General features: G+C 44.7%; 1 protein-coding gene across 1 annotated transcript in view; it reads left to right on the plus strand.

Annotated features, from left to right (window-relative positions):
* Positions 1–3,151: 3,151 nt before the first annotated feature.
* Positions 3,152–27,636, plus strand: part of CNGA3 (cyclic nucleotide gated channel subunit alpha 3) — a 52,465-nt gene continuing 27,980 nt past the window's right edge. The window contains exon 1 of the mRNA XM_003279229.4: positions 3,152–3,525. The gene's annotated coding sequence lies outside the window, so the exon portion shown is untranslated. The remainder of the gene's footprint in view (positions 3,526–27,636) is intronic.

Raw genomic sequence — 27,636 nt, forward strand, 5'->3', positions numbered from 1 at the left:
GTAGAAATTTGGAGAGTGGAAAGGCTGGCACTGGGGTCTTAAGGGCAGCCCCTACCTAGCGACTGTTTGCAAAGCTGACCTGAAAGAGACAGGGAGTCCCCAGGGGACAAGATAGATTAGATCCTATGGTCCCACAGTCCTCCTCAAGCTCTTAATGGTATTTGGTTAGAATTTTTAACTCTTCAAATCTTGTTCATTCATTTAATTTAATTTTCCTTCTATTCTTCCAACTGCTAGGTAGGTGAGAAAAATAGATGTCATCATCTTCATTGCCTGAGAAGGAAGCAGGCAAAGTGGGCTTTAAAGACAGAAAATAACTGCTTTTCCCCAGCTTGGGGCTTCCCCGTCCCGCAATTTTGCACTGACTGACAGAATTCCTGCAGGGAAAACTGAGGCATCCTTGCTTTTCATGTAAACCTTGCCTGTCTCCTCATAAATATTTTATTTCCCAAAATCCATTCCTACAAATTGCCTTGTTATTTGCCAAAGATCTAGACCATCTGCCAAAGCAAGTTCACACATCCCTCCTTGCTGATAACTGGGTTTATCTGTTTTCATTTCTGTGTATCGTCGGTTAGTCTGGCTTATCTACTTATGAGATTGTGTGTTCTTTAACACACTGGACACCATATGGCCCCCAGCAGAGACAGCAGTCCTGTTGCCTACATATGGGCACTATTTGTGTGCCTTTCAACCCTGACTATAAAATATCAGGTCCCTAGTACATCTAAAATTTGTTTGGACTGGGAAGATTTTACAAAATTAGAATAAAAAATTTAGTTCCTCCCGCCCCTATTTTTAAAGCAATGTGTACAATATGCATACAGAATAAATAAATAACAAATTATTTACACAGTGAAACTAAATGAACTATAGCTACAAGCAACATCACCAAATCTTACTAACCTAATATTCCTTGACAAAAGCAAATCCCAGGAGACTATATAGACCATCATATTGTTTCTAAATTTAAAAAACAAAACTAAACATCATTGAGGAGTCCCCCGAGCCACACATGTATACACTTGTGCTCAGACTCAATCCTTCTGGGCCTGGCTGGTATTTTCCTTTCATTTCCTGGCACCGAATTCACAGGTGGATAGAATTGGTCTCATCAGGCTCTCTGGCTCCAGACTTCCTCAGCTCCCGGGTGCTACTCTTTTCCCCACAGACCCCTCCCCACTTCCTTAGTGTCCTGGCTGAGGCTGAAGCAACTTAGCATTCACCTGGCCCCCACCCCCTTCCTCCCACTCTCACCTGCTCTGTCAGAAAGAGGAGATGGTGCTTTCTCCATAGCTTTCTTCTTCCTGTGGTCTCCCTATTCTACCAAACACCAAAAGACTTTGGGTTTCTGAGGATCGCGCTTCTTGGTCTCTTAGTGCCACGGGCCTGTTAGAGCATCCCACTAATTTATTCAGAGGTTGCTGTATCCTGCATCTTCACAAAATCTTGCTGTGCCTTCCACACTCGACCATGCCTCAGTTGAAGCTTGAGCAATAATTGAAAAGGTCCCCAGAGGCCACTCCATTGAGTGAGCATTGGGCCAAATCTGGACCCTCCATCATGGCAGCCTAGGATCTTGCAGCTCAATGAGTTTTGCAGGCAAATTCACAGATACATCCCCTTCAGTCTCTTTCTATTCATTTCCAGTCTCTGTTCATCTGTTTCCACTTTTCAGACACCCAAAGTTCTTCAGTGATAACTATTGCCACATACATCATTCCCTAGGGGCCAACTATGTGCCCATTTCTGTGCTAAACACTCTATCTCATTTCTTCAGACTCAAGACACTTCTCCATTTCTTGATTAATTCTGTGAGGTCTTGTTTTCCCTTTCAAGTCTTAGGAATGGTGTGCATTTCAGAAACAAAGTCCAAGGGGATTTTTCAGGATGGTGCCTTAAAATGATCTCATGATCACTACTATTTTCTCCAAAATCAGGATTTAAGATTCTTTTGAAGCTCTGAAATGTTTCTGGACAAAGAAAATAATCATCTGCTTCCAGTCTTCTCTGAGGACAAGCCAGCAGGAAACAGCTTTAACTTGTTGCATAAATTAATGAGATTAGAAGAAATAAAGCATTTCCTGACAATGAGAACTATAAAAAAAATGCACATAGTAACTGAGGCACGTGGAGATTCGTAACTGAGGCATGTGGAGATTCCCTGGAATAAGGGTACTGAAGTCCTCAATGAGGCAAAGTCTCATCTATTATATTTTCTTGTGTTGAATTAATTTCATGTTCCTTTCAGAAGCCCAAATAATAAAATGAGAATTCTCCTCTCTTCCAACTTCTGTGGCTTCAGCTTCATTGTTGTTTCACCACTTCCATTTATTTGCTCTTCCACTACCAGAGTCCCTTGAATCTGAACGACTAAGCCTGATTTTCTTTGGGGGAAATTTTGTCTAGGTTTTACTTCCCCCCTTTAAGACATGACATGTGTGCACACATGCACATGTGTGTGTGAGCCATTCTAATTCTTTATTTCTTCAGTGAAAAACATATGCTTCATCTCTCCCTTCCTGTATTGCATGAACTCGATGAACTTAAGCCTTCTAAAGATAATGTGTTCAGTTAACAGGCGATTTGGTAAGTGTGCTAGGAAATGCCATGTACTCCAAGTCCTCAGAGAAGCTCTGGTTAGCTGGCTGCGGTGGGATCTGCTTTTGTGGAGTTTCTTCCCATGAGCGTATCAGTCATGAGAACTCGGAACCCAAGAGGCTGTCCAAGCCTTGTCCCAGGCAAGGAAGTCTGCGATCCAGAACCAGAGCATGCAATTGCTGGTGAGGGAAAGGCAGGATTCGGTCTTCACCCTTCATGGAGAGGTGTGTTCTTGGACGTACACCTTCTGGGAGGAAAATGAGTTTTAGTAAATAAAGTTATTTTCTCCAAAAAGAGTTTAAGTTCCTTGGGCTTCAATAGAGGTTAATAATTACTAGCTGGATTGGTGGTTTTAATTTTTAGTTCAGGAAATCTGATGTTATCTAATGTGATGGAAGGAAACAAAAACTCTGCAAGGAGAATACACATTGTCCCAAAGACAGACTTGTTTCTAACATCTTCCCTAAGATGGTAAACGGGTCCAAGAATTTGTGTGTGTGTGTGTGTGTCCCCACCTTTAAACTTCAAACCCCATATCTCTGTTGCTTATTCATCCAGTGTGGATTACACTACCAGCAAAACATCCCAGGAAGGAGTCCAGGGTGGCCGCCCACAGTTAGGAGAGAACCCAGAATGGAACGACGGACTTGTTTTCTTTCTTGCCCATGACTCTCCCCATCCTCCCTGGGAGGGTTGGGGATCTGAACTAGTGACTTCTGCCTCTTTCGGACCGCCTTTGAGGCTCCAGAGCCTCACCTGACTTTCCCACGGAGAGAGAGGCCACAGGCTCCTTCAGTAGTCCGCGAGCAGAGTCCTGGGCCGGGAGCGCGCGGGAGGGAGCTAGCGGAGCTGCGCCTAGGAGGCCGAGGGAGGAGGCGCTCCGCAGACCCTGGCGCGCCGCGGAGAAGCTCAAATTTTGGCAAGGTAAGGATTTTTAGGGGCTCTTGAGCTGGAATATTTTGGGGGGCGCCGGGAGGTGTGCTGGGGGCGCAGACCCCAGAAAGGAGGTGAGTTAGAGAACCACACGCAGGGGAGGGATGCTGCCGCTTCCAGGGGCGGGCGCGGCGCTGTCCGCAGCCCCCGGTGCTGAAACGGGCCGCGGGCTGGAGAGAAAGTGAAAAGGGACCGGCTACGGCCTCGGCTCCCACCCCCTGGCTCCCATACCCCTCCAGTCCAGTTCAAAGGACAGGAAGCCCTCCCTGTGCTCCCCAAGCCGATCGCAACCCCTTTTACTCACGTCCCACAGCCGCGCTGGGCCAAGCCCGCTGAGCCGTCGGGGCGGGAGGCAGAAGGAGCAGGGCTGGCTCGCGCTGGTGACGGGTAGGGCTTGCAGCCGCGAACACACCCCATACATTTCCTCCTGTCATGCTGCCCCCGGAGGCCGCGCCCCGGGCCTCCAGGACCGCCAGTCCGGGAAGGACCCACTTCCCCGGCTCCAAGTCGGGGGCGGGCGCCGCGTCTCCTGGAGTCCGCGCCGCGCCGGGGGAAGTTGAGTCAGTGGCCTGGAGGGAGCAGGGCCGGGGGAAGGCAGCGGCGAAGGACTGCCCCCCAACCCAGGGGACTATTCACCCTTGGGGATTCAAAGAGAAGGGTGTGCTGAGGAGGAGGCGAGAATTAAAATTCTTTTAGGAGTGCGCGATTACTTTTTTTAATGATAAAATCACACCCGGGATCTCGGACGCCCGGGGCTTAGTGCTCGGTGATGGAGGAGAAGGGGCGGCGGGCTCTCTGATCCTCTGCAATCCCCTAACCGGATAAAGGCGCCGGGCTCCCAGCCGTCAGGCTTTTCTCCTCAGCTCAGTCCCCGGCCCCTCCCGACGCCCCTGGGGGCCTGGGCGCGCAGGCCCTCACAGTCCCGCAACCCCAGGCCGGGTGATTCATTTTTCTCCTCGTGTAATCTCCCTACTGAGCGGCGCCGCTGGGACTTTAACTTCGGCACTCTGCAGCGGGCGTCTCTGGCTGGCGCGGCGCGTGGCGGAGGATGAATGGCGCTGGAACCTAGAGGACCCGGAGCCGGCGCCCCGGCCTCTGCGGCCTGAACTGGGTTCCTCTGACACGCAGTCCGCCGGCTCGGGCCTCGCCGGAAGCTGGCGGGAGAAGTCTCTTGCAGCGAAGCCCGGCACTCCGACGGCAGACGCTCCCCATCACATCTTCCAAAGAGGCGAGGCTGGGGTCAGCGGGAATGGCACCCACCCGGGTTCAGACTCCATCCCGGAGTGGACAGCTCGGTGCCCCTAACATTATGCACTGTCCGCCACCCCCTCCCCCCAACACACACACACTTTCATTCATGAAAACCAGCAAGAATATTGCTGTCTGGGCACGGAGTCCAACGTACAGCGTGCGTTCACGCTGAGAATTCATGGGGGACGTAGGTGGTTGGGCCAGGAGAGGAGAGATGGTCACTCGTGCGTGCTATCCACCAACTGAGTCTTCTACGCCAGAGTCCCAATTGTAGAAAAGTCGGCCAGGTCAGAGGACCCAGATGGGATTTCACTGAGCTGGTGGGAGCTTCTTTGCGTTCTTTGGGGTAGGGGGAAGGACACGAACTCCCCCTGCTTCGCACCAATGCCCAGACACCGCACTTCCTCTTCAGCCTCGGTTCAGCCACAGAGAGGGGCCTCCTCCTGTGTAGATGCCCGGAGGGGAGGAGCGGTGGCTCTTGGGGTGAATGGCTGGTGGAAGCAGGATCTTAATCACTTTAGCTGGGACTTTGGACGTGACTGCGTGTGCACTTGCCTTTGATGCTCCTGTTTCTATGCCTTTTCTGTCCTCATTCACTATCTGCTAGTGGTGGCTGCCTCTGATTAATATTGAGGTTGCCATGGCGACCAGTCTCCAGTCGCCATGGTACCCAGAAGGTAAACAGTTGGAAGCTACTCAGGCTCTTTCCAGCTCTGGCCGCTAGTTTCCCTAAGGAGTGGGGCGGGGACGGCAGTGACCAGGTTCCAGAACCCTTCTCCGTCCCGACCTCCCCTTCCTCCCCCATTCCCACAGCGTCCTGCTCACCTGAAACCCCTGCTAATCCCCTACCAACCACTGTGGCCTCAAGGTTGAGATGGGCCATGCTTTTTTCTCTATCTCTCAGTTACATACACTGAGGCCAGGGCGTAAACAGTTTTCTCTCTGACCTAATGCATTTTGGTAACACCCTGAATATTTCTGAGTACAAAGGACAAGGCTCAGTCTGGTGGGAGAAACAAAATTTTAAACAGACACAGTCCCTGCCCTCTGGGATCTCACAGTGTAGTGTGGCAGAGAAACCCTTGTGCAACCTACCAGGTGGCCTGCACTCTGTGTGTAAATGGAGGTGATAACAGAGCCCTGAGAGTTGAGAGAGGTGGGAGTGACTGACTCCTGGTCAGGGTAGGCCTCCCCAGCAAGGTTATGTTGCAGTTGAAACTTGAAATCAACTGGCCAGGAAGAGAGGAAAATCTCTCTAGGCAGAAGCAAGGATGTGTGGATTAGTCAGGAGAGAGTAAGGCCCTGCCTTGGTGATGTATAGACTTGGAATATCTTGGTGGCTTCTCCTTTTGCTTATGCAATGTCTGATTTTTTGGGAGTCCTGCATCATGCGGGGAGTCCACTTGCCAGAACCCGTCACTCAGCCTTCACCTGGCCTGGAAGGGAGGCTGGAAAATGCAGGAGGCACAGGATGGGCTTTGGTGAGCACTGTCTCTGCCAGTAGGTGGAGGCAAAAAAATATATATATGACACACATAAGGAAAGGGTGAGTAATTTGGCTTAGATGAGCATCCAGTTTAGGCTGACTTGATCCAAATTATGAAAAGTCTTGACCATCAGGCTAAGAAATGGAGACTGCGTGCTGGAGAAAATAGGCACCTCTAAAAGCTTCTGAGAAGAGTGACATAATTAGAACTACCTTTCATAAAGATTCTGGGGTCACTATGGGAGGTTCATTCATTTACACATTTATTCATTCTATACTCATTGAGCACCTCCTTAGTGCCAAAGAATGGATGAATTGTAGGAGTGACAGCCTGAAGATGGGAGATGGGCAAAGATAACTATTTCACCATCCTGGGGAGAGAGAAAGGCCTGGATGAAGGCAGGAACAGAGCTCAAAGAGACCAGGAGCGACCTCTGTTCTGATTCGACACTTATACACCTGCCTAGTCTGTACACTAGACTAGCACAGGGTGAGTGCTCAGTACTTTTCTGAATTAGTAAATAAAAGAGTTGGAGAGGATGGAGGAGACAGATAGCTGTTGCTGTGACTGATGCTGGATCTGGGGCAGTAAGGGAGAGGGAGGAGTGAAAGCTCACACAGTCTTAGCTGGGTAGTCAGTTGGCTCTGGGTGTCGCTCATGGCATTAACCAAGACAGTACTGCAGGGAGGAAGAGCATGCTTGACAGTAGCTGGAGGAGAGAGTGATGCCATTCAAAATAGTTTTGCTCCAAGGAAAACTCTTCCCTGAACTCGGCCTGCACCCGAGAGCTCATCTAATCCCCAGAGTGCTTCTTTTGTCCTCTTTTGCAGGATTCATACATTTCACCTAGAATTATAATAATGCAGTGTAGGGGTTAAAGTTAAACCGGCCTCTGCCCCCAAGCTCTGCCACTGGGCGACTTTGAACCAAGGTATTTAATCATTCTGACTCTCAGCTTCTTGGTGTGTACATTGGCAGTAGTAATAATTATAATGCCTGCCTCATCGAGTTGTTGTGGGGATTAAATGAAGTAATTGAAGTGAAATCCTCAGCTCAGTGCCTGACATATCATAAGTGCTCGAAGTTAGATATGGACATCTTATTACCTCCTAATAAAATAAAAGCAATGTGTTACTTTTATAATCACACCACAAAAGTTAATTAAGAAAAAAACACTTTACCTCCCATGCTTGCAATTAGGTTTGGAGCATCTATAGGGTTGGCTATGGAGAGCTCTGGTTCCCCAGCTCTGGTAAGGTCTGAAAAGCACTTTCATCCTCTTCCAATCTCAACCTGAACAGCTGAATCTTATTACAAAGCAGCAATTCCAAAACTGAGCACACTCAGAGCTGAGGAACTCAGAGTCCCATTAATTCTGAATCATCTCTGCAGAGACCAGGACACTTTCTAGGCATGAGACAAGCCCCTGCCTCTTGGTTAAGTAACATAATTGATCATCTTGATCCAATTTCAGTGCATTTTCTTTTATTCCAAATTTCTTCCTGTTCTTAAGAACAATCTTAACTTTTTTCTCAGACAGGAATTGAAAATTTGCAGCTGACATTTGGAAGCTTCCATTTGCTCATGTTATAAAAATGCCAGAGTTCAGAGAGAGATAACTCTACCTTCCTGTCATGAGAAAGTTTCTTTGGGAAACAAGATTCAACTCTCCTAACTCAGACTCATTATCTCCATCATGGTGGAGGGACCTTGATGTGTTTGGGGCAGCCACCATAGAGAGAGGGGAATTGGATTCTGACCTTCATCTCCCTTCATCATCTCACAGCTCAACCCTGAGCACAACTGGATACACCCTTGTTGTCTAAGACTTGAACTGCCTTTTTGGGACCTTTCTTGGGCAGATGGAGGAGGCTTTAATACTTACTGGTCCCAGAAGTTGCTTTGTTTCTTGAGAGGCAAGAGCTTAAAAGCTTGCAGGCTCTACAATTAGATTGCCTGTTGAAGTCCTGGCTGTGTGAACTGTGTACCTCAGTTTGCTCCTCTGTAAAATTGGGATGATACGGTTTCACTGTGTCACCACCCAAATGTCATCTTGAATTCCCGCTTGTTGTGAGAGGGACCCAGTGGGAGGTAATTGAATCATGGGGGCAGGCCTTTCCCATGCTGTTCTCATGATAGTGAGTAAGTCTCATGAGATCTGATGGCTCTATAATGGGGAGCATCCCTGCGCAAGCTCTCTCTCTGCCTGCTGCCATCCATGTAAGATGTGACTAGCTCCTCCTTCCACCATCATTGTGAGGCCTCCCCAGCCATATGGAACTGTAAATCCATTAAACCTCTTTCTTTTGTAAATTACCCATTCTCAGCTATGTCTTTATCAGCAGCATGAAAATGGACTAATACAGGGGATAAGAATAATACTTACCTCATAAGGTTATTGAAAAGATAAAATGAGTTGATACATGTAAAAAGTTATAGAGCAGTGACTGGTATAATGTAAGCCCTCAAAAGTGTAATGGTCATTATTATTAATGTCATATTTTGGCATTTCTCCCCTTTATTACATTTCATGAGTTTCTTGTAGCTGATATTGTGAGTTTTGCATTTTAAAAAGTGTTTTGATTTTAGATTTAAAATTATTTCTTTTTAGATATAACTTTCATGCCACAAATGTCACCCATTTAAAATGTACATTTCACTGGTTTTTAGTATATTTATAGTTGTGCAACCATCACCACATTATAATCTTAGAACTCTTCAACACTGTCAAAAGGGACCCCATATCCATTAGCAGTCATTCCTCTTTCTCATTCTCTCCACTCCTTCTCCAGGCAACGTCTACTCTACTTTCTGTCTTTATAGATTTGCCTATTCTGGACATTTCATGTACATGAAATTATATATTATGTGACTCTTTTTGTCTGGCTTCTTCCACTTAGCATAATATTTTCAGGGTTCACCCACGTTGTAGCATGTATCACTGTTTTATTCTTTTCTATTGCCAAATAAGATTCCATATGAATAACATTCCATCATGTGGACATACTACATTTTGTTTATCCATTTATCAGTGGATAGGCCCTAATAAATGATTGTCATTTCCACTTAGGGCTACTGTAAATAATGCTGCTATGAACATTCATGTACAAGTTGTTGTGTGGACATGTTTTTATTTCTCTTAGGTATAAGCTTAGCAGTGGAATTCCTGGATCACATGGTAACTCATGTTTAACATTTTGAGGAATGGCCCAGCTGTTCTCCAAAGTGGCTACATCATTTACATTCCCACCAGCAATGAATGAGGCTTCCAGTTTTTCCACATTGCATTGTGGAAAATGGTTAATTTTATGTATCAACTTGCCTGGGATACTGGGTGCCCAGATAAAACATTATTTCTGGGGATGTCTGTGAGCGAGTTTCCAGATGAGATTAGTATTTGAATCCATAGACTGGGTAAAGCAGATTGCCCTCCCCAGTGTTGGTGGCCACTATTCAATCCATTGCGAGCCTGGGTACGATAAAACATAGAAGAAAGGGGAATTCACTCTTTGAGCTGGGATATCATCAGTTTCCTGCCCTCTATTGGCCCTCTGGTTCTCAGAACTGCACCACTGGCTTTTCTGGTCTCCAACTTACAGATAGCAGCTCATGGGCTTCTCAGCCTCTAATTCTTCATAATAAATCATATGTACATACAGTTGAACCTTGAAGAATTCAGGGATTGGGGTGCTGATCCCCTACACAGTCAAAAATCCACATATAACTCTTGGCTTCTTCAAAACTGATTTACTAATAGTAATAGCTTTCTGCTGACCACAAGCCTTACCCATAACATAAATAGCCAATTAACACATATTTTGTATGTCCTATGTATTACAGGCTGTATTCTTACAATAGAGTAAGCAAGAAAAAATGGGGTTTTTCCATTTGTCACATATCTCCAAAAATTTTTCCAATATATTTATTGAAAGAAAAACATGTAGAAGTGGGCCTGTACAGTTCAAACCCATGCTGTTCAAGGATCAACGGTATATATATCCTATTGGTTCTGTTTCCATGGAGAACCCTAACTAACACATTCACTAACACTTGTTATGGTAATATTAACATTATATAGTTCTTTTTCTTTCTGTTTTTGAAGGTCTGTAATATTTTTTGTTTCCTCCACCTAGGTTCATATTCACACACAAAATATGAGAGGACACTCAAGTATAATATTTACATTGTAGGGTTTTATTATATCATGGAACTTCTGGAATGGAAGGACCTTTTATAGCCATCCTAATCAATGTTGAGTACAGTCATCCCTCAGTATCTGAGGAGCATTTGCTCCAGGACCTACCCACAAATACCAAAATTTAACAGAAGCTGAAGTCACTTACATAAAATGGCATAATATTTGCATTAGGTTAGTACAAAAGTAATTGTGGTTTTTGCCATTACCGATCTAATAAATAACCTACTGTATTAGTCCAGTCTTATATTGCTATAAAGAAATACCTGAGAACTTGGTAATTTATAAAGAAAAGAGGTTTACTCAGCTCATAGTTCTGCAGGTGGTACAGGAAGCATTATGCTGGCATCTGCTTGGCTTCTTGGGAAGCCTCAGGAAACTTACAATCATGGTGGAAGCCTGAGGGGGAGCATGCACATCATGGCAGGAGTAGGGGCAAGCAGAGGAGGTGTCACACACTTGTAAATGACCAGAACTCATGAGAACTAACTCACTGTCATCAGAACAGCACCAAGGAGGTGGTGCTAAATAATTCATGAGAAATCCACCACTATGAGCCAATTACTCCCACAAGGCTCCACCTCCAACATTGGGGATTACAACAGAACATGAGATTTGGGAGGGGACACAGATCCAAACCATATCACCTACATATAACCTCCTGTGTACTGTACTTTAAATCATCTCTAGATTACTTATAGTAGTACCTAATACAGTGTAAATGCTATGTAAATAGTTTACACTGTATTGTTTTTATTTGTTTTATTTTTATTGTTGTATTGTTATTCTTCATTGTTTTGGTTTTTTTCAAATATTTTCAATCTGTGATTGGTTGAATCTGCAGATGCAGAGCCTGCAGATGAGAGGGCCAACTGTAGTAAGTCATTGTGCTTTTGATTTATATTTCCTCATGACTAAATGCATGAAGAATGTTAGCATGTGCTTCTTAGCCATTCCATATCTTCTTCAGATAAATGTCTATTCAAATCCTTTGCCTACTTTTTAATTGAGTTATTTGACTTTTTATTATTGAGTTATAAGAGTTCTTTATATCTTGTGGATACAAGTTCCTTGCCAATATATGTCTTAAAAATGTATTCTGCAATCCCAGCACTTTGGGAGGCTGAAGCAGGAGGATCACTTGAGCCTAGGAGTTTGAGACCAGCCTGGGAAACATAGACACCATCTCTACAAAAAATTTAAAATATAGTTAGGCATGATGTGCACCTGTGGTCCCAGCTACTTAAGAGGCTAAAGTTGGAGGCTGGCTTGAGCCCAGGAGGTCAAGGCTGCAGTGAGTGGTAATCAAACCACTGTGCTGTAGTTGTACAGTGAGACTCTGTCTGTAAAGAAATGAAAAATGAGGGCCGGGCGCGGTGGCTCACGCCTGTAATCCCAGCACTTTGGGGGGCCGAGGGGGGCGGATCACGAGGTCAGGAGATTGAGACCATCCTGGCTAACACAGTGAAACCCCGTCTCTACTAAAAATACAAAAAATTAGCCGGGCGAGGTGGCGGGCGCCTGTAGTCCCAGCTACTAGGGAGGTTGAGGCAGGAGAACGGCGTGAACCCCGGGGGGCGGAGCCTGCAGTGAGCCGAGATCGCGCCATTGCACTCCAGCCTGGGCGACCGCGAGACTCCGTCTCAAAAAAAAAAAAAAAAGAAATGAAAAATGAAAATATTTTCTCCCATTCTTTAGATTGCTTTTTTACTTTGTTGATGGCATATTTTGATACACAAAGGCATTTTTATTTTGATGCAGTCCAATCTATTTTTTCTTTTATCACTTTCACTATTCACTGTTCTGTTAACTGTGGTTGTGTCATGGATACCCTTTGTTAGGTTGAGGAAGTTTCCTTATACTCCTAGTTTTTAAATTATTTTCACCATGAAAGCATGTTGGATTTTTGCCAAATGCGTTTTCTGTGTTCACAAGATGATTATGAGGTCTTTGCCCTTTATTCTATTAGGAGGGAGTATTACATTGATTGATTTTGGATAAGTCTATTTTGCATTTCTGGGATAAACATCACTTGGTTTCCCTGTGAAATCCTTTTTGTATGTTGCTGGATATAGTTTACTAGCATTTTGTTGAGAACTTCTGCATATTAATCTGAGTTTCAAAGTGTCCTTTCAGGTAAATTCTGATATTCAAATTGTTTTTACTTTTCTTATACAGTTGCCAAAAATATTAATGTTATATAGTTTTCCTTTCTGTTTTTGAAGCTCTGGAATGTTTTTATTTTTTCCACGTAGGTTCACATTCACACATAAAATATAAGAGGACCCTCAGGTGTAATATTTGCATATAGCGTTTTGTTCCATCATGGAACTTCTAGAATTGAAGGACTTTTAATAATCAACTGGGCCCATGATTTTCAACTCTGTTCCAGAGTTTCTTAAGATGTTCTGCACACATTTTAAGTTTTTTAAAAGGTGTATTTAAATATTTTTAAAACTTAAAAATATAATGATAGCACTGACATGTCTTCTGTACCAAACTTTAATATATTGACTATCATGGCCAAAATTAACTTGTGTCCCACTAATTGTCTTTATCAAAATTATCAAATACTTTTAAATAAAATACGATAAGTAAATGCTTTATGCATTAGGGTTTTGTGGATTATTTCATTTTAAATACAGCCATTTCTGTTATTAGATGAAGAAATTAAAGTGCTGGTCACTTACCCACATTGGAGGCTAAGCTGGGAAGAGAAGCCATCTCTCCTTTCTCTCAGGCCAGTGCCCTTAACCCCTTATACTGCCTTTCAAATGTGATTTGAGTCAAACAAAAGATATTTCACTCAGGGTTTTCTCCCTCCACAAGCCTAGGACTCTGCTTCAAATCACCAGGCCTCTTCACCAGCTGTAGGAATGTCAGTGTGGTGCCCACGTCAGCTCTGTGGGGTGGTTCACAGGTCTCAGGGTAATGAAGTGCTTCAGCATTGGAGAATTTCCCTTCCACCCTGCAGTTCTCAAGCAGGACGGGGGCAGAAGGGAAAGGCAATTGGAAGAGTGTTTTGGAAAAGTGTTTTAGAAAAGTTTCAAGGTATGTAGACCCTGGGGGAGTTCTTGACTTATCTTTGGAGTTTAATTTGATGAAGTGAGCCTGTCAAGCCTCTCATTTGCTGATAACTTGTTGAGTGCATTTGTCAAGGGTGATGCTGAGAAGGTTGAGTTTTGGTGGACTGAAACAAATCAGACTCAGACAGAGTCTGAGAAGATTACTTCTGAGAAGTAAGATAGAAGACCCCAGTGATCAGTCTCTGCTGGAGAAAACAGTGGCCTGGGCTAAGTATGCCTGTCCATCAAGACTCTATACTCTGTCCTGATTGAGATTGTTTGCCATGGCTTGTGTCCAGACTTGGCGCCTCACTAATTGGACCTGCCAAACCCTGGCTGAACAGAGTCTCTTCCCCAAGGATGATGATCATTCAGAATGACCTCTGGTGGACTTACAGTGCATCCATACAAGGCTATGGACACCTCTGTGTTGTCTCTCCATTGTCAGCTGCATTCAGACTTGGAAAATGGTAATGTTTCAAACCACACAAATTGCACCAGGATTAGTTTTGATGTTTAAGTCATAATAAAAAAGAAGAGAACAAACAAACTGAGTGTAAGGGGTTAGTTAGTCAGCATGAATGGAGAGCAAGGTTTTCTTTTGGAAGCACATTCAGTCTAGAGCAAGGGGCTTGACATGTTTGGCCCTCCTTTGTAGTATGCTTGCTCTCTCATAAATTCCCATTTATAAATTCACATTTATAAATTCCCATTCATAAATTCAAAGTGGAATGGAAATTTTCAGTGTGACTCATTCACACAATCGTTGTGAGGATCAAATGAGTAAATATGCACTTAAAGTTATTAGAACAGTAACAGGCACAGATTAAATAATAAATACGCGGCTGTTATTATCAGTGTTGTCATGATGATTCCTCACCAGTTCCTCCATTAATATCACACGCTCTGCTACCTACTATGTGTATGTGCCAGGTGTTTGAAGAATAAAGTGTTTTTTAGGTGAAAGGAGATAGTTCTTGCCTTTAAGCCTTTTGGAATCAGTAAAGGAACAAGAAAAGTACAAGAATAACTGGAATACAGTGAGCTGTGTTAAATGCCTGGCTACTCAGGCCTGGATGGCCAATGACAGTGGAGATAGTCCAGGATGAGCACTAGAGTGCAAAAGTCACAACTGAATCCTTGAAGGTGCACAGCAAAATGTGATTGTAAATGGTACATGTAACACTGTAATGGTAAATGTTGAATAGTGCTAAGTAAATGTGATGGCTTCTCACCTGGGAAGTCTCCTTAATGGTCCCTAAGGCAGAATTAAGGATTTCCTCCCCATCTTGCATTGCAGCCATCATGCCTCTACCTGTATTTCAACACCACTTGCACTACCTTACCCTCACTGTTTAACATGCCTGTTTTCCCCATGCAAATGTTGTGCTCTCAATGGCAGAGATCTGTCTTCCTCATCTTCATAATTCGCAGGACCAGGTACAGTGCCTGGGACATCATGGGCAAGGAGTCAGTAAGGGGGCTGGTGGCAGGGGGACATCCTAAATTTAGTCATGTTGTAAAGAAAGTGGAAATTGCCTGAAATGGCATATTCTTAGCTCTCCAGTTAAGTCCTAGAAAATACACATTCATTTGGGAGATGCTCAAAAACCACTCATAGACTCACGCCTGGGATCCACTTCAAGGTCACCTTCACAGTTGGCAGAATGCATCTTCTTGCTAGTTTTGAAAATTAAAATTCTATTTGTGCATTTCCAATCTCCTGCAGTGCCTGTGATAAACAGAACAACCTATAATGTGGATTTCAGAATGAGACAGGCCCAGGGGTCCATTTCCTCATCTGCAAGATGAGCATCACTATTCCCTCTTGGGATTACTGAGGATTCACGCGTGATGGACATGGAAGTGCCTTGCACCCAGGGGGCCCTGGCTAGATGGCAGCTTTCATTGTCCACAGAGCCCCAGGATCACTGATTGTGGTTTCATGATCTCATTTGTCAGTTCTACTCACAAAGAGTTTATCAAGGCAGGGCCAGATGTGAAAACACATGCAGGGGCTGGGTAATCTCTTAAGATGTCATGACTCAAAAACTGATAAATACAGGGAAATAATTGTATATTTGGCCTTTCCTTAGGAATTGACCAATCAGATAATTAAGAGTAAAATTTCTTCTTTTAAAAATATTTCAGCTAATTGAGGAAGGAATGGTAGAATACCACCAACTTTCAACCTCTAATGAATTGGTAGATCCAGCAAATGAACATCAACAGCTGCTAACGTCCCCCAAAGAAATATAAGATCTTATGTACCTTCTAATGGAAGAATGAATAATCCCCTATGAAATTGTCATGCAAAAAAAAGTTAATAAATTGACCAAGACTCTGGGTACAGCTATGAGTAGTAGGTAACATTTTAGAGTTGGAATCAGCAAAAATTCATACTGTGGTAAACTCCATTGGACAAATAATTAAATTTCTACACAAAGAGAAAAACTTTAAAGTTAAAAATACCAAGAAGATGTATCAACCAATCAACAAGATGGGTTCCTTATTTGGTTCTTGATTTTTTAATGTATTTTTCCAAAGACAACCATTTATGACACTTATGAGACAATAGGGAAAAAAGATCTTTTGAGTTATCATAAACTTACATTTCCCTTTAGTGATCTACATTTTGCCCTGTCCTACTCCAACCATTGTTTTCCTGGATAAAGAACATAGAATTAAAAGGGAAACTTGGTTCACTCCTAAACCTTGAGGGACTTGGGTCAAGAGTACAAATGACCCACTTACCTTAGCCCAAATATCTAAAAGTTAAAGTTTCTTTTAGCAGTGATACCCACTCCCCTCCAAAACAGAGCCTTGAACAGGGCTTGCAGGCAGGCAGCTTATTTGGGGAGTGATTCCAAGGAACAGGAGTAGGGGTCTTGGAGAGGGCAAAAGGGAAGGAGGACAAGCCAACCCAGGTGTCCATTATCAAACTGATCGGACAAACAGGGTTCTCCAAGGAGCCAGGTAGAAAGTGTCTCAGAGCCACCTTCCTGAGGGATGGAAGAGTATATTCCCTCAGGCTCCTGCTTCTGTTGGTCCAGGGTTGCCCCAAGGATGTTACCCCTTCAGCGTTTGCACATGCATCAGAACGGTGATGTGGTCTCAGCAAGTGTTTCCTGGGGGAAGTAAGGAAGCCCCCAAGGCAGAAGGCCCTAGAATTTGCAGTGTCACTGAGGTGAAGTACACGGGTTACCTGGCATGCAGCTGGTTGCCATAGCAATGGCTGGACTGAAAGATGGGCAGGAAGGACGTGAGGTAGAGGACCAGAGACGACCATTACATAGACCAAGACAGCACACTGTTCAATCAAATGTGCCCACCCTCCTAACCTGGGAAATACACTGCATCGCCACCTGGAGGCCAGGTTCAAACCGAGAGTACTCAGGACCCTTGGAGTTGAGCCTGAGAGCAGGAAGTCGTGAGGAGAGCTGATCTCTGTTTCCCTGCCCACGACCTGCCCCCTTCTGTCCCCAGCCCTATGTCCATGCCATGTCAAAGGGGCCTTGCACAGGAGGCCCTGCACACCTGCCTGTGGATGCCCTGCCCACACATCCAGGCTCTGTCTCCCCTACCCCCAACAAACAGCTGCTCCTTGGCCATCCTTGGGCCTAGGGGAGTGCAAGCTGGTGCACTCAGGAAGATGGACCAGGGAAGAGTACCAGGCAGGATCTAGAAGCAGTTGAAAGCCTCTTGAACAGAGAATCTGGGGGTCCTGGGCACTCAGACCCTTGCTAGAGCAGGGGCAGGGTTCCCGGTGGGCATGGCCCCTTGACCCTGTGGGCTTCTGACACTTTGGGAGGGATGTGGCTGGAGGAGGGCCAGCATGGGGTCCTTTAAAGTGGAGAACTCTCCTGCCCAGGCCTAAAAGCAATACCAGTTCCCTCAATGACTTTGCACTCTCAGGTTTTGGAGTCAGACAGATTTTTAGTCAATCCTGGCTCCGGTCTTCAGCAGCAACCTTAGGGAAATGACTCACCTGTCCAGTTTCTTCATTTGTAAGAGAGGGAGGGGGGCTGCTGTGAGGATTAAGTAAGGAAGTGTTGCACAGCACCCACCTGTGCCTGGCACCTAGTGGCCCTCAACAGGAGGCAGGTTTATGAGAGGACAGAGGTACTGCCTCCATGCAATGGCTGTGGGACCAGAGTTTGTGCCCCGGATAGAGAATGCAGCTGAGGGGGCTGAAGGAAGGGGCACAGGCTGGAGACAATGCACTTTATTTGGTGTAATTTGCCTGGAAATGTACAAAGAAGAGTAATTCGATAGTTTTTCCACAGAGTCCCAAACGTCTTTGAGACTTGCTCTGCACCCCGCTTGACTGTCAACTCCTGGAGGACAGAGGTGCATATAGTTCTCTAATAAGTCATCAGCTTCTAGCATATTGCCTGGCACATAGTAAGTGCTCAATTAAAAAGTAGTGAATGGACACTTTTGAATTGGATTTATTACTTTTTTATTTAAAAACATATAAACATTCCATTTTAAAGTATTGAAAATAATAAGGCTGGGGGTAGGTGGGAGACAAGGATTTGGCCAAAGTCTGCATATACTAAGTCAAATAGGCCTGAGTTCTAATGTGGCTTCCAGACCTCACATGTTCTTTGGAAAGTTACATAACCTGTTATAAGCCTCCATTTCCTCCTCTATGCAATGAGGACACTAATAGCATCCACCTCAGAGAGTCGCATGTTAGAATAAATAATGATGTAAAAAGCTTAGTACGTTGATTGGAATATAATCAGATTTCAATATATTTTAACTGCTACTATATTGCTTGGCAGTGCTATTTGGATAACACACATGAATATATGTGTTATTTTTATTTTATTTTTAGTTCTGGGGTACATGTGCAGGACGTGCAGGTTTGTTACATAGGTAAATGTGTGCCATGGTGGTTTGCTGCATCTATCAACCCATCCCTAGGTATTAAGCCCAGCATGCATTAGCTATTTATCCAGATGCTCTCCCTCCCCACCACCCCTGGAGAGGCCCCAGTGTGTGTTGTTATTCCCCTCCCTGCGTCCACGTGTTCTCATCGTTCAGCTCCCACTTATCAGTGAGAACATGCAATGTTTGGTATTCTGTTTCCAAGTTAGTTTGCTGAGGATGATGGCTTCCAGCTCCATCCGTGTCCCTGCAAAGGACATGATCTCCCTCCTTTTTATGGCTGCATAGTGTTCCATTGTATATATGTACCACATTTTCTTTGTCTAGTCTATCATTGGTGGGCATTTGGGTTGATTCCATGTCTTTGCTATTGTGAATAGTGCCACAATGAACATATGCATGCATGTATCTTTATAATAAAATAATTTATATTCCTTTGGGTATATAACCAATAATGGGATTACTGGGTCAAATGGTATTTCTGGTTCTGGGTCTTTGAGGAATTGCCACACTGTCTTTCCACAATGGTTGAACTAACTTACGCTCCCACCAACAGTGTAAAAGCATTCCTGTTTCTCCACAGCCCCACAAGCATCTGTCCTTTTCTTGACTTTTTTTTTTTCTTTTTTTTGAAATGGAGTCTTACTCTGTCGCCCAGGCTGGAGTGCAATGGCGCCATCTTGGCTCGCTGCAAGCTCTGCCTCCCGGGCTCACGCCATTCTCCTGCCTCAGCCCCCAGAGTAGCTGGGACTACAGGTGCCCGCCACCACCCCTGGATAATTTTTTGTATTTTTAGTGGAGACAGGGTTTCACCGTGTTAGCCAGGATTGTCTCGATCTCCTGGCCTCGTGATCCACCCGCCTCAGCCTCCCAAAGTGCTGGGATTACAGGCATGAGCCACTGCGCCCAGCCTTCTTGACTTTTTAATGATCACCATTCTGACTGGCATGAGATGGTATGTCATTGTGGTTTTGATTTGCATTTCCCTAATTATCAGTGACGTTGAGCTTTTTTTCATATGTTTGTTAGCCACATAAATGTCTTCTTTCGAGAAGTGTCTTTTCATGTCCTTTTGCCCACTTTTTTTTTTTTTTTTTTTTTGGAGGCAGAGTTTTGCTCTTGTTGCCCAGGCTGGAGTGCAATGGCACGATCTCAGCTCACTGCAACCTCCACCTCCTGGGTTCAAGCGATTCTCCTACCTCAGCCTCCGGAGTAGCTGGAATTACAGGTGCCTGCCACCATGCCCAGCTAATTATTTGTATTTTTAGTACAGACAGGGTTTCACCATATTGGCCAGGCTGGTCTCGAACTCCTGACCTCAAGTGATCCGCCTGCCTCGGCCTCCCAAAGTGCTGGGATTACAGATGTGAACCACCATGCCTGGCCTGCCCACTTTTTAATGGGGTTGTTTTTTTCTTGTAAATTTGTTTAAGTTCCTTATAGATGCTGGATGTTAGACCTTTGTCAGACGGATAGATTGCAAAATTTTCTCCCATTCTGTAGGTTGTCTGTTCACTCTGATGATAGTTTCTTTTGCTGTGCAGAAGCACCTTAAATTAATTAGATCCCATTTGTCAATTTTTGCTTTTGTTGCAATTGCTTTGGATGTTTTCATCATGAAGCCTTTGCCCGTGCCTATCTTGAATGGTGTTGCCTAGATTTTCTTCTAGGGTTTTTACAGTTTGGGGTTTTAATTTAAGTCTCTAAACCATCTTGAGTTAATTTTTGTAAAAGGTGTAAGGAAGGGGTCCAGTTTCCATTTTCTGCATATGGCTAGCCAGTTCTCCCAGCACCATTTATTAAATAGGGAATCCTTTCCCCATTACTTGCTTTGGTCAGATTTGTTAAAGATCAGATGGTTGTAGATGTGTGGTCTTATTTCTGAGTTCTCTATTCTGTTCCATTGGTCTATATATATATTTTTGTGTCAGTACCATGCTGTTTTGGTTACTGTAGTCTTGTAGCATATTTTGAAGTTGGGTACTGTGATGCCTCCAGCTTTGTTCTTTTTGCTTAGGATTGTCTTGGCTATACAAGCTCTTTTTGGTTTCCATATGAATTTTAAAGTAGTTTTTTCAAATTCGGTGAAGACTGTCAATGGTAGTTTAATGGGAATAGCATTGAATCTATAAATTACTTTGGGAAGTATGGCCATTTTCATGATAATGATTTTTTTCCATCCATGAGCATGGAATGCTTTTCCATTTGTTTGTGTCCTCTCTGATTTCTTTGAGCAGTGGTTTGCAGTTCTCCTTGAAGAGGTCCTTCACTTGCCTTATAGCTATATTCCTAAGTATTTGGCTCTCTTTGTAGCAATTTTGAGCAGGAATTCATTCGTATTTAGCTCTTTGCTTGTCTATTGTTGGTGTATAGGAATGCTTGTGATTTTTGTATCCTGACACTTTGCTGAAGTTGCTTATCAGCTTAAGAAGTTTTTGGGCTGAGATGATGGGGTTTTCTAGATATAGGACCTAGAAGGCATCCTTATCTTGTGTCAGTTTTCAAGGGGAATGCTTCCAGATTTCGCCCATTCAGTAGGATATTGGATATGGGTTTGTCATAAATGGCTTTTATTATTTTGTTATTTGTTATTATTTTATTATTTTGAGGTATGTTCCATCGATACCTAGTACATTCCTATATACATTCCTTGTACAATACCTATGTGCATTCTGTTGTTTTGGGGTGGAGAGTTCTGTAGATATCTATCAGGTCCACTTGATCCAGAGCTGAGTTCAAGTCCTGAATATCCTTGTTAATTTTCTGTCTCGATGATCTGCCTAATATTGACAGTGGGGTGTTAAAGTCTCCCACTGCTATTGTGTGGGAGTCTATGTCTCTTTATAGGTCTCTAAGAACTTGTTTTATGAATCTAGGTGCTCCTTTATTGGGTGCATATATATTTAAAATAGTTAGCTCTTCATGTTGAATTGATATTTTACCATTATGTAATGGCCTTCTTTGTCTTTTTTGATCTTTGTTGCTTTAAAGTCTGTTTTGTCAGGCTGGGTGTGGTGGCTCATGCCTGTAATCCCAGCACTTTGGAAGGCCAAGGTGGGCAGATCACTTTAGATCAGAAGTTCAAGACTAGCCTGGCCAACATGGTGAAACCTCATCTCTACTAAAAATCCAAAAATTAGCCAGGCATGATGGCGTGGGTGTGTTATCCCAGATACTAGGGAGACTGAGGCAGGAGAATCACTTGAACCCAGGAGGTAGAGGTTGCAGTGACCCGAGATTGCACCACTGCACTCCAGCCTGAGCAATAGAGCAAGACTCCATCTCAAAAATAAATAAATAAGAAATAAATAAAGTCTGTTTTGTCAGATACTAGGATTGAAACCCCTGTTTTTTTCTCCTTTCCATTTGCTTCATAAATTTTCTTCCATCCCTTTATTTTGGGCCCATTTGTGTCTTTGCACCTGAGATGGGTTTCTTGAATACAGCACACTGATGGGTCTTGACTCTTTATTGAGCTTGCCATTCTGTGTCTTTTAATGGGGACATTTAGTCCATTTACATTTAAGGTTAATATAGTTATGTATGAATCTGATCCTGTCATCATGATGTCAGCTGGTTATTTTGCAGGCTTGTTGAGGTAGTTGCTTCATAATGTCGTTGGTCTTTGTATTTCAGTGTGTTTTTGTAGTGGCTCTTAACAGTTTTTCCTTTCCATAGTTAGTATTTCCTTCAGGATCTCCTGCAAGGCCTGGTGCTGATGAATCCCCTCAGCATTTACTTGTCTGAAAGGATTTTATTTCTCCTTTGCTTGTGAAGTTTAGTTTGGCCTAATAGGAAATTCTGGGGGTTGCAAATTATTTTCTTTAAGAGTATTGAATATTGGCTGCCAATCTCTTCTGGCTTGTAGGGTTTCTGCTGAGAGGTCCACTGTTAGTCTGTTTCCTTTGTAGGTGACCTGGCCTTTCTCTCTGGCTGCCCTTACCATTTTTTTTTTTAGACAGAGTCCTGCTCTGTCACCTTGGCTGGAGTGCAGTGGCACAATCTCAGTTTACTGCAACCTCCACCTCCCGGGTTCAAGCGATTATCTTGCCTCAGCCTACTGAGGTCCGGTGGCTCACTCCTGTAGTCCCAACACTGGGAGGCCAAGGCAGGTGGATCACTTGAAGTTAGGAGTTCAAGACCAGCCTGGCCAACATGGTGAAACCCTGTCTCTACTAAAAATACAAAAATTAGCTGGGCGTGGTGGTGCATGCCTGTAATCCCTGCCCTTAACTTTTTTTCCTTCATTTCAACCTTGGAGAATCTGATGATTACGTGTCTTTGGGTTGATCTTCTCATGGAGTATATTATTGGAGTTCTCTGGATTTCCTGAATTTGAATGTTGGCCTGTCTTGTTAGGTTGGGGAGGTTCTCCTGGGTGATACCCTGAAGTGTGTTTTCCAATTTGGTTCCATTCTACCCATCTCTTTCAGGTACCCCAATCAGTCATAGGTTCAGTCTTTTTACGCAATCCTATAGTTTTCAGAGGTTTTTCATTTTTTTCCTCTAATCTTGTCTGCCTGTCTTATTTCAGCAAGATAGTCTTCAAGCTCTGAAATTATTTCCTCTGCTTGATCTATTTGGCTATTGATACTTGTGAATTTCTCATGTTGTGTTTTTCAGCACCATCAGGTCATTTATGTGGCTCTCTAAACTGGTTATTCTGGTTAACAGCTCCTGTAATGTTTTATCATGGTTCTTAGCTTCTTTGCATCGGGTTATAACATGCTCCTTTAGCTCAGTGAAGTTTGTTATTACCCACTTTCTGAACCCTTCTTCTGTCAGTTCATGCATCTCAGCCTCAGCCCAGTTCTGTGCCCTTGCTGGAGACGTGTTGTGATCATTTGGAGGAGAAGAGGTACTCTGGTTTTCTGAGTTTTCAGCATTTTTGGCGGATTCTTTCTCATCCTCATGAGTTTATCTTGTTTTGGTCTTTGAGGCTGCTGACATTTGGATGGGATTTTTGTGGGAACTTTTTAGTTGATGCTGTTGCTGTTGTTGCTTTGTTTATTTTTCTTTTAATAGTCAGGCCCCTCTTCTGTAGGGCTGCTGCAGTTTGCTGGGGATCCTCTCCAGACCCTGTTCACCTGGGTCCCTCCTGCCTGTGGAGGTGTTACCAGTGGAGGCTGCAGAACAACAAAGATGGCTGCCTGCTCCTTCATCTGGGAGATCCGTCTCAAAGGGGCACTGACTTGATGCCAGCAAGAACGTGCCTGTATAAGATTTCTGCTGACCCCTGTTGAGGGGTCTCACCCAGTCAGGAAGCACAGGATCAGAGACCCACTTAACAAAGCGCTCTGGCTGACTCTTAGCAGAGGGCGTGCACTGCATTGTGGGGGATCCCACTCATCCAGACTGCCCGATTCCTCAAAGCCTGCCAGGGGAGAGACTAAGTCCACTATTCTGTGGATACCATAGCTGCCCCTCCCCTCAGGGGGCTCCATCCCAGGGACATCCAGCCCCTGGCTGGAGTTGCTGAAATTCCAGTGGGGAGGCCCTGCCTGGTGAGGAGGGATGGCTCTGGGTTTAGCCTAAAGAGGCAATCTGGCCACGATCTGCCACAGCTGCTGTGGTGCACTGTGGGGAATTCCTTCTGGGTCCAAACTGCCCAGTCTCCACGACACCAGCAGGGGAAAATGGCAGACTGGAACTCCAGTGATGGCGGCCACCCCTCCCCCGAGGAGCTTGGTAGTCTTAGGCAGTCTCCAGTGTAGTGGTCACCAAGCATCTGCACAGCTCTGTGCTTGAGACCCAAGGCCCTGGTGGTGTGGGCTCACGAGGGAATCGCCTGATCTGTGGATAGCACAGATCCGTGGAAAAAGAGTGGTTTCCTGGGTAGGGTAGCACAATAACTCACGGCCTCTTTTGGCTGAGAGTGAGAGGTCCCCTTGCCCTATGCCACTCCCGGGTGGGCAGGCACTCCACCCTGCTTTTCCTCACTCTCCGTAGGACCGCCTAGTCAATCCCACTGAGAGAACCTGGACACCTCGGTTGCTGGTGCAGGATTCACTCACCATTTTCATTCTCCTTGGTGAGAATTTCTGACCTCAGCTGTTTCTTTTCTTTCCTTTTCTTTTCTTTTTTTTGAGACAGAGTCTCACTCTGTCCCCCAGGCTGGAGTGCAGGAGTGCAGTGGAGCGATCTTGGCTCACTGCAAGCTCCGCCTCCCGGATTCACGCCATTCTCCTGCCTCAGCCTCCTGAGTAGCTGGGACTACAGGCTCCCACCACTATGCCCCGTTAATTTTTTGTATGTTTAGTAGAGACGGGGTTTCACCGTATTAGCCAGTATGGTCTCGATCTCCTGACCTTGTGATCCGCCCGCCTCGGCCTCCCAAAGTGCTGGGATTACAGGCATGAGCCACCATGCCCAGCCGACCTCAGCTGTTTCTAGTCAGCCATCTTGGTCTCTCCCCGGATTTATTGCTTTTAATGGAAGAGTACAATTTCATATGTTGGTCCTAAAGTTTTGCAGGCACCTCAAACTGGAATCATTCTCTTTCTCTAACCTGCTTTTCTCCTAGTTCCCTTCCTCAATGGGCAGGCAGCACCCCCCATCACGCCAGCTGTTGGGGCACCGTGTTCAGCACCTCTTCCTCCCCACCCCTTACACCCAAATTGCCATGTCTTGGCAATTCTACCCACTTGCTATCATTACCACAAAGCTAGTTCAGGCAGCTGTTCTCTGTCCCCTAAGAAACTGTGGCAACTTTTTAGCTGCTCACCTCACAGCCACTCATGCTCCCTGAATATATCCTCCCTGGTCTAGCCAGAGTGACCTGTACACATCTGACCACATTCCTACTAAGCTTCAGTAGGGTAAGGCCCAAGCTCCTGCAAAGCCTGTTGTAGCACCTGCCCCACTGCACTGTCAGATCCTTGAGAACAGGCTTCGTTTTATTTCTCTTTTTTTCTTGTTGTTTTTTTTTTTTTTGAGACGGAGTCTCGCTTTGTCGCCCAGGCTGGAGTGCAGTGGCGTGATCTCGGCTCACTGCAAGCTCCGCCTCCCGGGTTCACGCCATTCTCCTGCCTCAGCCTCCCGAGTAGCTGGGACTACAGGCACCCGCCACAACGCCCGGCTAATTTTTTGTACTTTTTTAGTAGAGATGGGGTTTCACCATGTTAGCCAGGATGGTCTGGATCTCCTGACATCATGATCCGCCCGCCTCGGCCTCCCAAAGTGCTGGGATTACAGGCTTGAGCCACCACGCCCAGCCCATTTTATTTCTCTTTATAGCTCCTGTGATCAGCCAGAAACTCACTCATTGTTACATAAGTGAATAAAGTGTTTAAAAATCAAAACAATGGGCCGGGCCCGTTGGCTCACGCTTGTAATCCCAGCACTTTGGGAGGCCGAGGCAGGCAGATCACGAGGTCAGGAGATCGAGACCACGGTGAAACCCCGTCTCTACTAAAAAAATACAAAAAATTAGCCGGGCGTGGTGGCGGGCGCCTGTAGTCCCAGCTACTAGGAGAGGCTGAGGCAGGAGAATGGCGGGAACCCGGGAGGCAGAGCTTGCAGTGAGCCGAGATTGCGCCACTGCACTCCAGCCTGGGTGACAGAGCAAGACTCCGTCTCAAAAAATAAAAATAAAATAAATAAATAAAAAATAAAATCAAAACAATGTTTGATCTATTGAGAAAACCAGAAAATTTACACTCATAGACTTAAACTATCAAACATCAGAGACAAGTCAGGGCCCTGCTGAGCCCATGGCTGCCCTTTTGTAACTGGCAGAGGATTGGCCAAATGTGCATGACCACACCCATGGCTCCTGTCTCTGACCTTCCTTTGGATTTGGAATTGAGTCCTGGAGTGAGTCCCTGGGCTATTTCTAGAAATTGCCATCTTTCTCCGGAGTGGTCTCTACTGACATCTGACACACTTAAACCATGTGGCTGCTCAAGAGAGCCTGTGCTAATCTACTTTAGAGAAACCGTCCTCAGAAATGCATCTTCCAGTGAAAGACTTGTCCAGAAATCATGGAACTGGCCAATCACACCAGGCCTTCTCTCACATAGGCTTTCTTTTCAATCACAGGGGCACCTTCCAATGTTTGCCAAAGAGAAAATGTTCATGGCCCGATTTCTGGCACAAGTGTAACTGCCCAAGGGGTTCACCTTCCCCACTGCCTAGATAGAGCCAACTTATCAAGACACGGGAATTGCAATAGAGAAAAAGTAATTCCCACAGAGCTGGCTGTGCAGGAGACCGGAGTTTTATTATTACTCAAATCACTCTTCCCAAAACTCAGGGATCAGGGTTTTTAAGGATAATTTGGTGGGTAGGGAGCCAGTGAATCGGAAGTGCTGATTGGCTGGCTCAGGAATGAAATCATACGGAGTTGACGCTGTTTTCTCATGCTGAGTCAGTTACTGAGTGGGGGCCACGGAACTGGGTGGTAGGCCAAGGTGTGGCCATCCGGTTGTTAGAAACGTGAAAACCTGAAAAGACATCTCAAAAGGCTGATCTTAGGTTCACAATAGTGATGTTGCCTTTAACAGTAACTGGGGAAGTTGCGAATCTTGCAACCTCTGGAATAATGGCTGATAATATTTAGAATTCCAGCCCCTCTCATTCTAACTTGGTGGCTGGTGGGCTTTCATTTGTTTTACAAAAAGTTTAGCTTTGGGAAAGGGCTTTAATTTAAATTATAAATTAAATTCCTTCCCAAGGCTAGTTCGGCCTACGCCCAGGAATTTCGAATAAGGACAGTTCAGAGGTTAGAAGCAAGATGGAATTGGTTAGGTCTGATGTCTTTCACTGACATAATTTCCTCAGTTACAATTTTTCAAGGCAGTTTCACAAGGATTGTGCCACATTTACAGGTGGATCTATCTTTCATTGGATAAGCTACTTAACATCTCTGACGCTCAGTTTATTCATCTTTAAATGGGATTAAAAATAATAATACCTCACAAAGTTATTGTGAGGATTAATGAGATGAAGTGTGTATTGGGTTTAGCATTATATTATAAAGGTTTTCTGAATGTCACATATGGTCATTTTTTTTACATGTTGTCTTAAAACAAGATTTGAGGGAGCAGTGGAAACACCTGCCAAATTATAAGATAAAAATACAGAAACAAGAAACCAGGGTCAAGAGGGACATTGCATCATCTCAGAGAATCATGAAGGCTTCACCTTCCTTATATCACATACCAACCTGGCCGTTCATTTATTTATTCATTCACTCGTTCAGCACTTA

This window comes from Nomascus leucogenys, chromosome 14 (genome assembly GCF_006542625.1).
Source record: "Nomascus leucogenys isolate Asia chromosome 14, Asia_NLE_v1, whole genome shotgun sequence".
Classification (NCBI taxonomy): Eukaryota; Metazoa; Chordata; class Mammalia; order Primates; family Hylobatidae; genus Nomascus; species Nomascus leucogenys.